The sequence below is a fragment of the Myotis lucifugus genome, unplaced genomic scaffold, assembly GCF_000147115.1.
Source record: "Myotis lucifugus unplaced genomic scaffold, Myoluc2.0 scaffold_180, whole genome shotgun sequence".
NCBI lineage: Eukaryota > Metazoa > Chordata > Mammalia > Chiroptera > Vespertilionidae > Myotis > Myotis lucifugus.
Window position 1 is genome coordinate 2,541,413 of NW_005871228.1, and position 14,629 is coordinate 2,556,041.

The 14,629-nt window shown below is 52.6% G+C and overlaps 1 protein-coding gene across 1 annotated transcript in view; it reads left to right on the forward strand.

The window, feature by feature from the left end:
• The window catches only part of SHB (SH2 domain containing adaptor protein B), a gene marked incomplete at its 5' end in the record, with an annotated part of 126,126 nt that overhangs the window by 46,925 nt on the left and 64,572 nt on the right, over positions 1-14,629 (forward strand).

Consider the following 14,629-nt stretch of genomic DNA (forward strand, 5'->3'; position numbering starts at 1 on the left):
ATTTCTGACTGAAGAAAGATACAGCATTTGAGATAAAAAGCTTAACTTGGAGCTTCCTGGCAGCCAGGGCAATAAAAGAAGCAAGCTGGGTCACTTTCTTTCATTACCTAGTAGAAGGGGGCAGACTAGATCATTGGGGACAAAATTATCCCCGTCCAAATATGAGGAAACCCTTGTTTAGGGGATGGACACAGTCTAAAGAGCCCTTGCTCTCTACCTGGTAGGTTTATAGGAAACAGACTCCCCCCCCATGGCTATTTTATATTGGCCCTTAATGACAAAACCTTGTCAAAGCAATTGCTTGGGGCCCAAAATAATGTGGCCAGGCGTCCAGTATCCTAAGGGCCTCTTGTCTAGCCAGGATAATGCCCAAAGCATCTTAAGAGAATGAACCACAGACAGGTGGTTATCAGCCATCACAGACTGACTGGTGGGGAGATCTCAAGCAGAGGAGAAACCCCCCACATGTGTCCTCCTGGCCCAGAGGGCAGTCCAGAGACAGAGGAGCACGTGTGAGGATTGGAGCAGGTTGGGAGCCACCCTAATTTTGAGGCCTAGTGAAGTGGTGTTCTGTATGTCTGGGATTTGGGATACAGATGCCTCCCTCTGTGGCCCTCTATTGTTTGTTTGGTGTTCATGATGTCTTTGAGGCCTTTCACATTATTCCTCCTGAGTTAGAAGAAGGAAGGGAAAGGAAGCGACATTTACGGAGCACTTAGTGTATGTGGGGCCCGTGCAGAATAGAAGGTCGTGGGGCTGTGGAGACTGTAGGACAACTGCTGAAGGACCTGGGTGCGAGTCCAGGCCCTGCTTCCAGGACTCTGCCTCGTGCTTCTACTGTTCATGGAAAGCGATTCTCTAGCCCCCAGTGTATCCCCCGGAGTGCCGGGCCACCCTGTGAAGGGCCAGGGAGTAATTGACCAGCGGGACTTAGGCCACACTCCTAGAGGGCCACCCCTCACACTCACTCCCATCTTCCTCATCTCTCCTGGCAAAGGGGCCTCTGTGGGGCAAGAGGCAGAAAGCTGCGTGTGCATTTGAGTGGACCCTCCTAGGGTCCTGAGGGAGTCTCCAGAGACTCAGGGAACTGGGTCTACTGGTGGAGTCTTCAGCTCAGCACTGCACTAACACCCGATCCTGCTGTCATATCCTATCACCTCCCATGTACACTCCCACTGGGCTCAGTGAAACGCCAGCTCTGTGGCAGGGCCGTGGAGAGCTTTGGCCCTTCAGCTCAGGCCAGTCTTGCATCCACCAGGCATCAGCCTGGGCTTATAGGAGTGACTTTGGGATGCTAGCACATTCATATGTCAGAGTCAGCAAAGGACCTTCAAGGTCATCCACACCCAACAGCCTCATTTAACAGACAGGGAAACTGAGTCCAGGGAAGGAGAGGGACTTGCCCAAGGACACATAGTAAGTTGGAGGCAGACTGCCAAGTGTGGCCTGGCCTTGGCAGGGCAGTCTTTGGGGTGGAGTACTGGAGGAAGTGTAGTGTTTGTGTTTGACGCTGGGGTATCCGGGACACGAGGAAATGGCAGGGGCCATCGGAGGCTGGCTCCCAGGCTCTGTCCTGGGCCCTTTGACATACACACCTCACCATTTCCCTGTAAAATGCTGTCTCATTTTACAGGGGAGGGAAACTGAGGACAAGTCACTTCCCTCAGTTTCACAAATAGAAGTGAGGGGCTCAGACCTATAGTATCTACAGAACATGGGGGCAGGGAGCTGAAGCGGGAGAGGGGACATTTGCCAGCCTGGCTTGTGCTATTCAGTCCTACTGAACCTTTTCATCTTGCTTGGCCTATCTCTCGAGGTCAGGTTCTGGTCTTGATCTTTTCCATACCATCTGGGCCTCAGTTTCCTCATGTATAAGTGTCTATGTATTTGGTATCCCTAAGCCAAACCTCTGATTGAGCCGGTAGAATCAGGCGGCCTCCTTCCAAAGCCATGCCTTGCATCCCATTCTTTCCCTCTTCACACCAGTCTTGATCCCAGACGTAAGGGCCCCAGATGCATAGAGACCTGCTAATGTGTGAGAAGGGTGCTGGGCTCCTAGGTCAATGTGGGTACCTGGGTGGGTCAGGAAGCTTAGCCTATTGAGGGCTGCAGTGTCCTCATTATAAAGTAGGAGGGCACACAACACTGACATAGTCTCAGCTGGAACGAGCAAGCTTTGTTTTTTGTGGGGGTTTTTTATGATTTCTTAAAATGTATTTTTATTGATTTCAGAGAGGAAGGGAGAGGGGGAGAGAGAGAGAAACAATGATAAGAGAAAAATCATTGATCAGCTGCTTCCTGCATGCCCCCTACTGGGGATCGAGCCCACAACCCGGCCATGTGCCTTTGGCTGGAATCGAACCTGGGATCCTTCAGTCCGCAGGGCAATGCTCTAGCCACTAAGCCAAACCAGCCAGGGCAACGAGCAAGCTTTGCACATGTGCATGAGATTGTTGTTATTGGGGAGCAGAGGGCCTTGTTGGTCCTTTATTTGGAATTAGGTGTTGTCGAATTCTCTGACCAGGCCCTGGCCACCTGGAGGTGGGTGGCCAAAACAACAGGACAGTGGAGCAGGTGGTCCTCAGGGATTTGGGATACAGATGCAGTGCACTGGGCAGCCTACCCTGGAGCCCTTGCTGCACCCTGTTGTGTTAGAGACTAGATATGTAACCTGGGCAGACACTGCCACTGCCCCCAGGAACTTCCATAAAGCAGGGAGACAGGCCTGGATCCAGGTGCGTGGAGGTGAGCAGGTGAATCTCCAGAAATTCAGAGTTTGGGCCATCCAAATGGGGTGGGGGTGGGGGCGGGGGTCGAGGCGGCAGTGGTGATGAGAGCTGGATCTAGCAACCCAGGCAGAGGAAAGAGCTTGAGCAAAGGCACGAGGTATAGGATCTTTTTGCTGGAGAGGAGAAACCAGAGATGAGGCTTTTGATAGGATAGGATAATGATACAAAAAACATAATGATAATGATGGGGCAAGAGCTTCTAAAGATTAATTGGATCATAAAGCCCTAGTTCACCTAAAAGCACAGAATAATTCTCAACTAGGATCCTTTCTCCTGAGGCCTTCAGCCCCATTTTACAGATGGGAATACTGAGACACAGAAAGGTTAAATAATCAGGAAAAGCACACCCTCGGGAGCCTGCAGCTAAAACACTCTCACATCTGTCCTGTACTCCCAGAAGGTCTGCAGAAATAACTGGCAATTTTACAGTTACTTAGACCCCCTTTTTATGTGTGACACCCCACCCCCAACATCCCTTATAAAATTGTTCAAAGTGTCATCTCACAGGATGATTCACATACATATTAATTGAAAGCATTTTCCCATCATTTTTAATATTATAAGCAATTACACATCAAGAAGTCCTTAGCATGTTTTTATTATTAAGTCAAGTTTATAGCATAATAAGAGGAAATTAAAGGAAAGCTATTTCACACAGAACCTGCTACCCTGACGTGGCTGTTTTCCTTGCTCACAATTTCTGCCCTTTATAAAACTCCAGGTAAAGTCAGTCATCAATTTTAAGGTGGAGGGGCCATCTTTTTGTATCTTCTTGTTCTCTGTCATAGCCTCTTCTGGCAGCAATAGACTTTCTGAGAGAATGGTGGTGTGTATCATGTTGAAGTCTCTGTTACAGTTGTGGCCTGTTGCAGGAGGCAGGAGACAGAAAATGTGGGTTCTAGCTCTGGCTCTGCCCTGGTTTGCTGGGTGCCCTGAGGCAAGTTGCTTTCCCTCTCTGGGCCTTACTTTCCTCATCTGGAAAGTCAGATTTTGCCTTCTCCCTAGGGTGCCATGACGGTCTTTATAAATCCTCCAGTTCCCTGTTTCTCCAGCTGTCAAGGTCAGAACTGCACCTCTTCCTGCCCCACCCCCACCACCTCCTCATGGTGCCAGCCCAGGTCTTGCAGGTTGTGAGGAAGAGCTGGCCCTGGCACCCCCTCCCCCCAGGAGCATGCATGCTGCCTTCTTGCAGAACAGATAGTGCTGGGAGCTGCAGGTGTGCACCCTTCTTCATAGGCAGGCTCCAGAGGCCCTTCCTAGAGCTCCTGTTTGAATTTTGGAATAAAGCCCCCAAAGACCGGCAAATGCTTCTCAGAGAAGGGGGGTGTTCTTGAGTTTTGACTGGGTTTCAGAGAGATCATCTCTGGCCACCCTACCTGAAATTCTACCTTTCTTGTGTGTTTGACATTATCTCTGCCCCCTGCTTCAAGGCTGTGCTGTTCTCTGGTCCCAGTAGCTGGGAAAGTAAACTGCCTTTCTTTTCTTTTTTAAAAAATATGTTTTTATTGATTTCAAAGAGGAAGGGAGAGGGAGAGAGATAGAAACCTCAATGATGAGAGAATGATCAATTGGCTGCCTCCCGCACACCCCCTATGGGGATTGAGCCCGCACCCCGGGCATGTTCCCTGACCAGGAATCAAACCATCATCTGGTTCCTGGGTTGACTCTCAACCACTGAGCTACACCAGCCAGGCAAAGGGCCTTTCTGTCTGGGTCCTGAGTCCACACCCTCCCCAGTTCCTCACTATCTGTGGACTCTGCTCCCAGAATGTCCGTGCACTCGCCTCTTCCTCACCTGGCCTGCTCTGTCTGCAGAGCTCTGCTCCCCAAACCATCCCTCCCAGTGCCCCTTCACTCCCCTCCTGCCAGGCTGCCTCTGTCATCCTCTGCAGGCCCCATGCTCCCTCCTGGTCTGCCCTCTCCCCAAGTCGCCTCAGGCTCCAGCCTGTCCTGGTGGTCACAGCTCTCCCCTGGCTGGGGGATGTCAGGATGGAACTATCCTTGAAGAGCAATCTCTTCTGCCCAGCATCCTCTTTGTGCTTGAGGTTCAGAGGGGCCAAGCACTAACTGGCCAAGGTCACATAGCAGCAAGCTGCGGAGCCGGTCTCCTGACTTCTGTAATCTAGAGCTGCTGGGCCTTGTTTTGAAATGTTTTGAAACCTGCCCTTACACCTCCTGGCAGATAGAAAGGCTTGGTCATGGACTGTGCAGAGTTCCCTGGCTGGTCTATCATTTACCAGAATGACTTACCTACCGGACAGGAAGAAGATAATCAAGTGTAAATAGATTTTGTATTAGTCACCCGATGACTTTCCTAATCTTGAGAAATAGCTTGGCTCACACACCCAGCCAGCCTGGTGGTGCTCCTGGCCCCGGAAAGCCTGGCGGGAGGGGAGCCGAGGGGAGAGAAGCTTGAAGACTAGGTTTCCATGGTGACCGGTGGGCCCATACTGGCAGTCACTTCCTATTCTCTGACCCCTGTGCTCCCACTCTCCCTTTTGACCCTGGACACTGAGCTTGCCCAGCTTTTCAGGAAGGTTGTAACAGGATGGAATAGGCCACAGAAAGCTGACAGTCATTAAGGATACACCTGCCGCGTGCCAGACTTCCCCATTCCTGCCCCTGGCCTTTCAGAATCCCAGAGACATGAAAAGATCTCATGGCATAGAAACTGGTGGAAATGCCTGTCTAGAAATTGACTCAGGGCGACTCCGGTTGATTGGCAGCAAAGCTCCTGGCATCCTTCACCCACCCAACAGCGCTAAGCAGGGTGTGACACAGTTAGGAAGTTGTTTAGGAAGTTGTGCCCGCCTGGGTGTGTAGGATGGATTAGAGCAAAGAGAAGCAAGAGGCAGGGAGACTGGTTCTGTGGCTCTGTGGCTACGACAGTCATCTAGGCCAGGGGGCTGAGGCCAGAGCCAGGGCTGTGGCTGAGGACTGCTGCAGGCGGAGCAGGAGCTGGAGTGGGTGGGTGGAGTAGCAGAGCTTGCCAGCCTTGGAGTGCAGTGGGTAAGAGAGGGAGAAGCTGGGATCCTGGTGATTGGAAGGATGACAGTGTCAGTTACCTGGTAGGAACTGTCCTATCCAAAAAGGGGAAGGAAGGTTCTTAGGGGAGGAGCCAGCGGGCACCTTTGCATTTGTGTGTCAGAGGAGAGCCCAGGTGCTCCAGGGGCCATACTGGCGGCATCTGGGAAGAGGAGCTAGTTTGCAAGACTGTCCAAGGAGACCGCCTGCCAAAATTCCTGCTCCTCCAGAGGCCTAAAGAAGGAGATTCAGTGATTTGCCCCACACCCTATTATTTGACTAATTAATCAGTACTCTCCTCTAACAAGGGCTCAAGCTGGCTTTCTGGGCGTTTATAGCCATGGCAGAGGGCTGTATTTAAAGGGTGCCTTTTATAGACGATGCCAGGAATCCCCCCAGGGCTCTGGGAGAAAGCAGTAGGATCGTTTCCATTTTACAGATGAGAAAGCTGAGTAGTCATATAGGCTGACCAGACTGTGCCCCATTCCAGCTCCCCTCTCTGCAGGGTCTCTGCCTGCTGTTCTGGATGCTGAGTAACAACGGGTTTGCATTTTTTTTTTTTTTAATGCAAAGTCTTTCCACCTATCAGGTAACTTGGCAGGTGCCTCAGATTTAGTCGTCAGATCTCCCCTCTCCTCCCCCGACATAGTCCTGCCTTTCAGCGGGCTTGGCCCCTGTGTTTTGATGTGGTACACTGTCTGGTCCTTTTCCAAAACATAAATAAATAAAATGCCACTTCTTCTTTCTCCCTTCCAGAAGGCAGGCCTGTAATTGTACCTGGCAATCTAAAAAATGACGCACCGGAAGAGTCATCTCCCAGGGCTCAAGCTTCCTGGTTGGTCCTCCCTATTCTAGCTGCTACAGTCTCTCTTTGTGCGATCATGCTGATACAGCACTTATGTGCTGTGTCGTAATTTATCTGCTGCACTGGGGGCCCCTGGCGGGCAAGGACCACAGGCTGGGAACCCTTGCCCTCAGACTGTCAGTGCCCAGAACTTTATGGTGGAGAGTGTCTCCAGGTCAGAAGTTGTGTGGTGTTGGTGAAGTATTGTGCAAGTGATCAGTAAACTCTTCCCTGAGCATTAAAGCTCTCTGGTCCTCACCCTAGCCGGTTTGGCTCAGTGGATAGAGTGTCGGCCTGCAGACTGAAGGGTCCCAGGTTTGATTCCGGTCAAGGGCATGTACCTTGCTTGCGGGCATATCCCCAGTAGGGAGTGTGCAGGAGGCAGCTGATTGATGTTTCTCTCTCATCGATGTTTCTAACTCTCTATCCCTCTTCCTTCCTCTCTGTAAAAAAAATCAATAAAATATATATTTTTTAAAAAAAGAACTTACAAAAAGCTCTCTGATCCTGGGCTCCCACCCTCTGGACTGTGCCTCTGAAGGTTCACTTCCATTGCTGGGCCTCATAGGGACTGGCACATACACTGATGTCCCCAAGCCCCAACCACAGCACCCTCCAGGAAGCCACCCTCTCCAATATCCCATCACCAGATTGGGTCCTTTCAAGTCGGTACTGTCCTTGTCACCCTTTCTTGTCCCCTAGTGTTGCCACCTTCCCCACCCTCTCCCTGAAGCTGGTGCCTGAGTGCCTGAGCCCTCATCTTCCTCACATGGTCAACCTCATCATGCCACACTCAGCACTAGCATCTTGTTTGCCAAAGCTGGGACAACCTCTGGCCTGTCCCCACATGACTTTTCCAACCCTCATCCCCCAATTTGCCAACACGGTCCTGGCACAGAATGGGATGGAGGGGGAGCCTGTCTCCTGTCATTTGGCTCTATCTTGGTCCTTTTGCTCATGCTGTGCCCTTCCCTCCAATACCAGCTGGGCCAGCCCGCTTAGGGGTGCCTTCCCTTGAAGCCCTTCTGCACATGTCTGACCTCCTGACCTGCTTCTTTCCCCAACTCCCATAGGTTTTCAAATCAGAACCAGAACGGATGGCATGCAATCAGGAACCCTGTCCTTCAGAGCACCCCTCCTCAGCCTCCCTAAATCCCAGGGAGGCAGTGCATGGGATTGTCCTCATTTTACTGGCGACAAAGCAGGAGGAGAGGCTTGGGGCTATCAGGGAGGATTTCTGGCATCCTGGGAACTGTGTTGCCAAGGCCAAACCCTCAGGTGGTCTCAGTGTTGGGGGAGGCCCCCAAGCTGAGGAAACGCCATGGGTCTGAGGAGGGTAGGGATGAGGATGGGTAGAGACAAGGATGGGCAGCCCTGGGGTCAGACTGGATGGATCTGTGGGGCAGGGGTGGTCCCAGCAACAACTTCACAACCCAACAGAACTAAAAACAACCACTGGGTGACAGTGTCCCTCCCACATACTTTGTTGTTGTTTTTTCTTTTTTTTTTTTGTATAGCAAAGGTGGAAATTTATTAATGAACAAGTATAGTCTCCCACGTGGGGAGGGGGAAGAGTCCCCTCCCACATACTTTCTGGGCTTTATTTCTCCTTTCTGCACTATTTTGCATCCCTTTGCTCAGAGCTGCTAAGGAAAGGTTTAATCCTGAGCCCAGCTGCCTTTAGGGGGAGGAGGATGGGATAGTTTCTGGGGGCAGGAGGCACTGTAGAGCCAGGTAAAATGGAAGAGGGGTAGCCCAATCCCAGGTCTCTCTCCCCTCTGAGGAAGGAGCTTTGCCAGCATCTGTTGAGCCCTTGCTGTGCTGGGAGGTGGTGTCCACCTGGACCTGGCCACAGGAGGGCCATTGTAGAGGGAGGTGGCCGTGTAACTGCAGTCAATCCCCGGGGTATGCCAGGTGTGGGCATAGAAGCTTGTACCTGGGGGCTGCTGGGGAGGGTGTGGGCTGGTCTGCTTGGGTGGAGGTTGTGGGTTAGAACATACTTCTCCACCTGATGACTGGGCTGGGAGGGCATCCAGGGGAGTCCCCCGGCCCCATGCTCTAAGGGTAGACCTGGAACAGGAGACAGGGGCTTGGAGGACTGGCCCCACAGATGTTTTGCTGAGGAGGGCCTTAGAATTAGGCAGGTAGGCCCTTAACTCGCCCACCCCTCCATGTCCTCACTCCCACCTCTGGCTCAGCACAGGCCACAGTGCAATGGAGCCTTATAGAACCGAGCCTCAGAGGAAGCTAGGCAATGTTTTCATTATTTTCATAATTTACACCCAGGAATTAGGAGGAAGGGTTTGTTTGTTATTAATACACTCAGCCTGTTTATCTCCTAGACTTGAAACTAATTTTCAGCTGGACCAAGATTTACTATAAATTCCCAAGGCTCTTAGTGCTCATGAAAAGCTCTGGGCTGCCTTTGGGGCTTGAGCCCTGTGCCCCACACTGGGCTCCCCAACGGAAGGGCAGAACCTCTGGGGCTGGGACCCAGGTGGAATCGCCTTTGGTTCATTAGACCCACAGGCCTCTCGCAGCCTCGATGTCAGGCTCTGGAGTGCGGAGCCAGCTGCTGACTTTTACCTGAATGGTGTGTGGTGCTGTTCAAAAAGCTTAAACTTGGTGTTAAAACCTTTCCCCTCGCTGGAAATCTTCCTGTACAGGGTGAGGATTTTATAGTGGCACTGGACTGGGGGCTGTCTGGTTGCCCCCTTGTTTTGTGGGTGAAGAAACAGAAGGCCAGGGGGCAAGGTATAGCTGCTGCCCCTTGTGTGGTCCCAGCAAAGTCCTGGCCCAGGGCTCCTCCCAGTCACCACGTGTAGTTCGGTGACTGTTGCCAAGCAAGGCCTCCTGCAGCTATTGTTCCCTTGTGTCAGGGGAGCTCATTACCTATAAAGGATCCATCTCCTCTCCTTAGTGCAGCATGTGGCTGGCACCCATGGGAGTCGCCACCTCTGTCCAGGCCTGGGAGAGGATGAAGAAGGCCCTCCCCCTGCCTGCTCCCCTGCTGAACCCCACCTGGGGTGTCCAAGGCTCTGCCTCCAGGGCCCTGTCTTCAGGGAGCAGCGATGTCTTTTCTCTCTCTGGAGCTTAATAGTCTTCAAGGAAAATGTCTTTGTTTCAGGAACTCTCTGGGTCTGTGGAAATTTCTAATTAATAATGTCAGATTAGTTGGCTTTTCTCTAGTGTTTTCCAGGACTTGGGCTATGAGTTATATGTGTGGGGTTATTGTCATAACAGTGTATATTTTCTTCTCCTTTTACTGACTACAGAGCACTTTCTTAGACGTTATCTCATTTCGTCCTCAGAACAAGCCTGGAGGCAGCCCTGTTATTCTCGGTTTTGCAATAGAGAAACTGAAAAAGAGAGAGTGGAGGCAGCCTGCCCATGGTCACCCAGCAATCAGTGCCGAGTAGACTCAGGTCTCGAGACTCTCAATACAGGGCTCGTTCTTTCTTCCATCACCCAAAGCCTGTGCTCTGAGCCAGGTCTTGCAGGGAAGGTCCCTGAGGATAGAGACAGCCACAGGAGCCCCTGCCCTCCAGAGCTCACAGGCTGGAAGGCCAGGGGACCTCTCATCCACAGAGGCGCCTCCCAGGGTAAGTGGGGGTGACCAGCTGTGTTTGAGTCAGTGTTCTGGCTCCTTGGTGGATGCTGGGAGAGAGCCCTGTGTGCCTGTGCACATGTGACTTCCAGGGGAACTCACCTGACCCTCTGGGGCCAGCTGGCCCTCTTTCCTGCTCTCTGAGGCTGCCTGTCACTCCAGTGCCCCTGGCACCTGGTCTCATCCTGCAGCGAGGCAGGACTGAAGAGGACACAGCTCGGGGAGTATGTGACCCAGCTTTCCTGGGAAAGGCTTACAGATCAAGCCATGCAAAGGGCTTGGCCCACAGAAACTGCCTTAGCTACAGGATGGAGCTGCCCACTCTTCCCATCCACAATGGGGCCTGTGTGTTTTTGCACACAGGGCGAAAAAGACGCAATCTTTCATGTCTGGAAAGAGCCCTGGGTTTGACACTAGACGTGGAGCTGTAATTATCGTCTTTAATTACACACAGTGCCTCTGCCAGGGAGACTGCTTGGTGATTATCTCCTCTCCTGACAAGGGTGGTTCCGTCTTCCTTTATAAGTACCGACATAAACACACACGCTCACTTGAGGTTTCAAAATTATGAAAGGGCCATTCAGAGATGCCTACCAAGGACCCTGGCTCCTTTTCCAGGAGAAATGGGTGAGCCAGGTATCAGCCATGCAAGTGCTTTCTTGCCTGCTGCTGCTGGAAAATAATGCCCATTGACTTCCTGATCTCTAAACTGGAAGAAAAGAACAAACCTTTTCCTGACCACCCCCTCCAAAGAGCAGAATTCAGTGTAACAATGCCTGTTTTTATGTTGACATACTGAGACCATCCATGTTCCCTTTATTCTCACACCGCTCCAGGGTGGTAAACACCCCGGTTATGTAGGTGGGGAGATGAAGGCTCAGAGAGGTTAGGAGACTTTCCTGAAGTCACACAGGAAACCAGGACCAGAAGCCAGCACTGTGACTGCAAACCATGCTTCTGCCCTGGTAGGGCAATTTTTGTGGTAATATTTTGAGCTCCTTCTGTCCTCAACTCACTGTGGGGCTCACATGTGGCAAGTACAGATGCTCAGCCACAAGCTTTTGAGGGCCAGAGTGCATTGCACTTTATAGGGCTGTGATGAGGGCAATCTCAAAGATTTGGGAGGGTAAATCACACGAGAGACCCCAGATGAACTATGCGATTTAACTCTGCGTTGCAGAGAGAATCAGGCCTAGCAGGGCTGGGGCCCAGTGTGCAGGGGCTGTAGAGGGCCTGTGCTCTCTGCCCCCGAGACTGCTCTCCAAGCTGGCCACGTGGCCCCTCACCCAGCCAGGGGAAGTGAGGATGAGGTAAGGCAAGTGATTTGAGAAGGCAGATTCCTAGGCCCCACCCATTACAGACTCTCCCTGGAGCCCCCAGAATCTGCTTTTTAATACCTGGGTCCATGATTCTGGGACAGATGGTCCTATGGTTTGAGAGGCCCTGGTTTAGCCTGGCGAGAGTCTCCTTCAATTCCTGACACTGGTCTGGTCTGCCAGTGGCGCTTTTCTTCCTGACTTCTTGCCCCATTCTCTTCCTGCCTCCATTGCAGCAAGGTGGACATCTGTCCTGGCGTCTCCTTGACATTCCCCATGCAAGTCCTGAGCACCCAGAAACCCCCACTCTGGGGATGGACAGCATGAGGCCCAGCCTTGAAAGCTCCTCTCCTTAGCTTCACGAAGCTGTGATCTTATAGTGAGAATCCTGTACATCTTTGAATGGCCAAACAACAGGAGCGTGCCGTGTAGTTAGGGGGAAGAATCATGCACTGAAGGACTCAGGAGCTCAACCCAGCTGCACTGGTTCCTGGTGTGAACTTGGGAAGGCACTGCCCCTCTGGGGCAGCAGTTTCTCCATCTCTAAAGGCAGGGCCGCAGCCTGGTCCTGAGGTGACTTCAGTGCTGACCTACTCTGATGCTTGGACGGCGCAGTAGTAGCAATAAGGCACACTAGACGCACACAGGTCCCACCAGGCTCCGGAAATGACTTCCCACAAACCGAAAGCCTCCGTCTGCTAACCATCAGGCTTGGCTGAGGCTTCAGGTGCTTCTGTCCACTTGTCACCAGTTGTGATCAGACCTCCTCACAGCATGTGACACTTGGTGTCTGCAGCTTCCACTCAGCACCCTGGAAATCTGTTTGCGAGCTAAGTCACACTAGATTCCCTGGGGGATGTCTTTCCACCAAAGCCTGCTTCCAAATGGAGCATAATTTTACTGTATCTACTTTTAAGAAAATGTTTTTAATGTGTTCTAAAGGGCTGTCATTTTGCATGTGCATCATCTGAGCAAAGAGGAGCAGCCTTGAGCTCCTGGTGCCCTGTAGTGTGGGCACAGTGCACTGCCCTTCACCCGTGCGGGGGAGCTCGAGGGCCCACATGCCACGCCCCCCCACCCCCAACACACACGCACCCTTCCCAGACCCCTCCCTCTCACTGTCACCAGATGATTTTCCCAATGCCCAGCCATATTGCTCCCCTGCTCATGATCAAAGTCCAAACTTTCCAGGCCTTCCTCAAGCCACACCTCCCTCTGCACCCCGGGGAGGATCTCCAGGCTCTAGGCAACGCCTCAACACCTCCCAGCTCTCTCCTGTGTCAATTCTCACCATCACCTTCCCCTCCTCCAGGAACCCTCCCCAGGCTCCTTGATGGCTTGATACTTCCCTGTCTCATTCTTGCTTTGAGTCCTGAGAGAGCCTCTCCCTCCTCCAGCATCCTGGGCAGGGTCTGAGTGGCTGGTTTTGAGGCTGTCGAAGCACGTGCTCCCCCAAATTTGAAAACAGGCTATGCAGAGACCGTTTGTCTTGCTCAGGGGAAGATGTTGTGAGTCTCTGGGGCGTCTGCCGTTCTGGGGGATTTACGTTTTATGGAGCCATTTGTGACTAGGAAGCCTAGGGCAGCGGGTGACTGTCTGGTGTGACCCAGGCCCTGGTGCTTCCTTCCCTCCTCCCCCTGAGCCTCCCGCTGCTGGTCCCTGTGCCTTGGGATCGTAACTCTGAGGTCCCCGAGCAACAGGAATGCCGTAAATCCTTGTCTTGTTTTCTTTTACAAGAAGGCAGGTGAGCAGCCTGTCGCTTTACAAGGGAAAGAAGCTCTGCCATCGTGAAACACAGCGAGTGCCTGTCCCCTGGCCTTCCTGCCTCTTGTCTATTTTACACTCAGTGGTCCGTGAGCCAGGAGGAAACGCCTTGTGTTTGTCCCACCCCCATCTCGGGACCCTCTGTCCTTCAGCAGGGTCTCCTGCCCTGACCTGATGTCCCTGAGGCCCTGTTGTCCTTGTTGCACAGTGAGAAGCTCCTGTCAACCGGGACAGACTGACTGTCAGCCTTGGGGAAAGGGAGCCGCGATGCTGCAGCCTCCGTCCCTCTGTGGTGTGAAAGGCACAGGACTCCTGGCGTGGGCCGAGGGCGGCGGGCCGAGGGGGAGCTACAAGAGGATAGTGTCGGACATCACCCCTGGGCCTCTCAGGTTGGCCACAAAGATAAGATGGGGGGTAGGGGAGGCAGTGCTCCAGGAGAGTTTGTCTAGTCAGCAGTCGTTTTATGGCTCTGTACCAGTTCTGGGGGGCAGCTGTGGACCCAGGCCAGGCATTGGAGTGTCTCGGACTTTACTTTGTGGGATGGAGGACCCACAGACATGGTGTGATCACTTGGGTTCCTAGGGAACAGTTGGCAGGAATGGCCTCCCAGGAGTCGAAGCTTGTCCCACATCTTTCGAGCAGCCTTGGAAGAGGGGACCAGCATAGTGACCCTGGGAACCCACCAGTGGTTTCACAGGCGCTGAGCTGGGACCTGAGGAAACTCAGAGGTGACACCGTGCAGGGGACAGGGGAGGGTGCCTTGCAGGGGGAGAGACAGCCTGTGCCATCCCCTGAAGTTTGTGCAGGGCACATGGAAAGGCGTGGGGTGTAGTTCTGAGCCCCTGGAAGGGGTTTGGGGTTTGGGCTTTACCCGGAGGACTGTTTGGAGTTATTGAACCGTAACTTGGCCCCTCCCCACATCCCATCCATCATCTCTTCTTGTCCCTGAATCAAATCATTGAGCTCATTGAGACCCTGCTGGTACCAGGCAGGCACTGCAGGCAGATTGGTAGCATAGAGCTTCTGCTCACAGAAACCTAGGTCAAGTTGGAAAATTAGCCCAGGATAAGAAGTTGAGAGCAGACTCGCAGGAAGTTGAGAACAGAGTTAAAGCCGGCACTAGAAGAGGCCTTGGTGATTGATTGGCAAATGAATGGGACAGATAATCAGTGCCAGAGTGGGCAGCAAAGGAGCAAAATGCCTCCCCAGAGTGGGTTAGGGACAGCACTTAAGGGGGTGAGATCTAAGCCAGGCCTTTGAAGGCCTTTGGGTGTTGAAAGGAAAG